A 3,823-nucleotide genomic window follows, 5' to 3' on the forward strand; every position below is an offset into this window, starting at 1 on the left:
TGTCAGTTTTTAATGTGATCCCCTTTCAAGTATCAAAACTTTAATTGCAGAGAACACAAGTCAAGTCTTCTTAAACACCTCTGGTAGGTCAGTCCCAGCATCCCAAGAATCAGTCTGGTGAACCTGTGTTCTCTTTGACGAGTATATCCTTTCTTCAGCAAGGGGACCAGAATTGCACACAATTCTCCAGATGCAGTCTCAATAGTTTTCTATACAACTGAGGCAAGACTTCTTTGCGCCTGCACTCTTTTGCTCAAGCCTGTGTAAATTGAATGCATGTTTTCTACATTACAGCAGTGATTATGCTGTAATAAGGATTTCATTGACTGGAAAGAGTTTTAGGATGGCCTGTGGTTGGAAAATATGCTATATGAATGAAAACGTCTTCTCATTTAAAAGCCCCTTGAATAGGCATACACTATTTATACAGCCAGCAAAGGAAATAACCTCAAGTAAGAATGAAAAGATTAAAAATGTAAACAAAATTTACAAATGCAAAGAGAAACTATGAAGTTACATTAGTAAGTAGTAATATTCTACAAACAGAAAAATAACAAATTAAGAATGAAGATAGAGATGGGGCCACTAGGGGTGAGCATGATAAACTAAGAGGTGCTGAGGGTGAAATGTCCAAAACACAAAATAATTATTTTAACTTCATTTTACCAAAGAAACAAACATGGTGAATATGGCATCGAAAGAAAACTCAAAAGCAATTTAAGTTAGAAAGTGTGGGGAGGATTGTAAAAAAATGCTGAACTGCTCAAGGTTAGTGGGATTAAACCCCTGGAGAAATTACATTAGTGCATGTTAAAAATAAGGAGAGATAGCAGAGGCAGTGGGCAGACTCTTGTGCTGTGCCTCGGAGCAGGAACCAAGGCAGGCGAGGAATTCGATGAGAGGCCATAAATCAGATTCCTGAGGTGAGATGAGATGCTTGCAATTAATTTCTGAGAAGTTTAAGGAAGGTTCAGCTTTCTGACAGCAAGCAGTGTAAAGCCCTTTTGCTTACATCTGCATCTAAGTCATACTCAAATGCTCACCAGAATTATTTTTCATCTCTCAATTAAGTTCTCTGTGATTGAGAAATAGATGTCTTTTGATCGCTGAGTGCAAAGAAGGGATGTGCAGAAAGTGAAGCACTGCACATGCTGGACTTTGGTGTGAGTATGCCCTTCTTTGCCCTCTTTAGGATATATTTGTCTATGCTTTTGTTATTGGGTGGTGCTAGTATAAGTTGCATGAAGGATGCCCAAAGGAGGGAGGCTGAAGTGTAATGGATGGGAGTCAAGCCGGCTAGCCTGGCTATTTTTGAAAGTCTATCTGGCCAAGTTTGACCAATAAAGGGAGGCATGTTGACCAAGGTAGGGTCAGAATATTCAACTGCAGAAGTCCACTCTGAGAGCCCGAGTAGTGTTTCTGATTTCTGAATATGAATGCCTGTCCTGCCACCCTTTTAAAATGGTGACAAGAGCTTCAACCACTCAAGGTGCTAATGGAGCTGTCACCTTTCTGCCCATCCATTCCATAGGATTTGTCATGCTCCTTGTGCTTGCATAATGAGCTGAGAACCATGTAATCAAGAAAAGGCAAGGCACTGCTGAGCGGAAGTAACACTTGCTGCTGAGTCAATCATAGACCGTAAAAATGGAAAAACAGAAGCATAAAACTGAATTTAAAAATGGGAATTGCCGTGGAAGTCTGGTGAACAGCTAATGTGATTTCTAAATAGAAAAAGGGAGTTAATGTATGCCGACAGAGATATAACTGTCTTAATATGGCGGTAGAAAGGATATTAGAATCCTTACGAAAGCTATAATTGAAAACATCCAGAAAGTGAAAATGTTATATCTGTAATGAACCATGAAATGGTGGCGGGGTTGAATAAATACTTTGTATCGATCTTCATAGTAGAGGATACTGATAATATTCCATCAAATAATAATTAATCAAGGGGCAAAAGGAGAAGAGGAAATAAACACAATGCTTATCATCTGAGAAAATATACCAGGGATACTGATTGGGCTAAAGGCCAATAAATCCCTTGGACTTCATTGGTTATTTCTTAGGGTAGTAATAGAAATAGGAACAGAGATATTGGGTACACTAATCTTTCAAGTAACATTAGTTTATGAAAATGTCCCAGAGAATTGGAAAACTGCTGATGTAACACCTTATTTATATTAGGTTAGATTACTTACAGTGTGGAAATAGGCCCTTCAGCCCAACAAGTCCACACCGACCCGCTTAAGCGCAACCCACCCAGACCCATTACCCTACATTTACCCCTTCACCTAACGCTACAGGCAATTTAGCATGGCCAATTCACCTAACCTGCACATGTTTGGACTGTGGGAGGAAACTGGAGCACCCAGAGGAAACCCACGCAGACACAGGGAGAATGTGCAAACTCCACACAGTCAGTCGCCTGAGGCAGGAATTGAACTTGGGTCTCTGGCACTGTGAGGCAGCAGTGCTAACCACTATTTAAAAAGGCTAGTGTACAAAAAACAGGTAACTCTGGGCCAGCTAGCTTAACATCTGTTACTGAACAAATGTTAGAGTCTGCTACAAAGGATGCAATAACAACAAATTTAGACATACTTGATTAGGTCAAATAGAGTCAGCATGGCTTCATGAAGGGAAATCATGTCAGACAAATTTAATGGAATTCTTTGAGGAGGTAACAAGCAAGATATATGAAGGGGAGCCAGTAGGTGTAATATATTTCAATTTCAAAAATGCATTCAGTCAGGTATTGCACGTGAGGATACTTAAAAAGATAAGAGCATATGGTGTTGGATGTTATGTATTATAATGTATAGAGATTTGTTAACTAAAAGAAGACAAGGAGTTGGGAAAAGGGGTCACAATTATTCATAGTATATATGTATCATTGACTTGTATGAGAGCTGTGAATGTACCATTGTTAACTTTGTATGCGACATAAAAATGGGTGGAAGCCAAATGGTGAAGATGAAACAAAGGGTCTACACCGAGATGTAGGTAGGTTCGTGAAGAGCTTGGCAGAAGGAATGCAACGTGGGAAAGTGTGAACTTATGCATGTCAGCAGGAAGGTTAGAGAAGATCATTATTATTTAATTAGAAAACGATTACAGATAGAATCATAGAATCCTGACGGTGTGGAAACAGGTCATTCAGCTCATTGAGTCCATACCGACTCTCCAAAGAGCATTCCACCCAGACCCATCCCCCTACCCTATCCCTACATTTCCCATGGCTAATCCACCCAGCTTACACAGCCCTGGACATTAAGGGCAATTTAGCATGGCCAATCCATCTAATCTGAACATCTTTGGACTGTGGGATGAAAACTGAGCACCCAGAGAAAACCCACACAGACACAGTGAGAATGTGCAAACCTGGTCCCTGGCAGTGTGAGGCAGCAGTGGTAAACACTGAGCTACCATGACAACCCTGGATAGCTACTGCATAGAGAGATATGGGGCTCCTCATTATTAATTCACAAAGAGCTTGTATCCAAGTTCATCCGGTAATATGGAAGGCAAATGGAATGTTTGCCTTTATTTCAAAGTGAATGGAGTATGAAAATAGGGAAGTCTTGCTAAAACTATACAATGAACTAATTAGACCATACTTAGAATACCATGAAGAGACCTTGTCCCATTATTTATGGAAAGATATACTGGACACAATCCAGGTTGACCTTGGCTCTGGAGTGATTTCCTCATGATGAGAGGTTGAGCAGGTGGGGCTGGTATCATTGGTGTTGAGAAGAATGATTGAAACATGCAATAATTTTATGGGGCTTGACAGGGTAAATGCTGACTGGTTGTTATC

Source organism: Chiloscyllium punctatum, chromosome 22, assembly GCF_047496795.1.
Source record: "Chiloscyllium punctatum isolate Juve2018m chromosome 22, sChiPun1.3, whole genome shotgun sequence".
NCBI classification, from domain to species: Eukaryota; Metazoa; Chordata; class Chondrichthyes; order Orectolobiformes; family Hemiscylliidae; genus Chiloscyllium; species Chiloscyllium punctatum.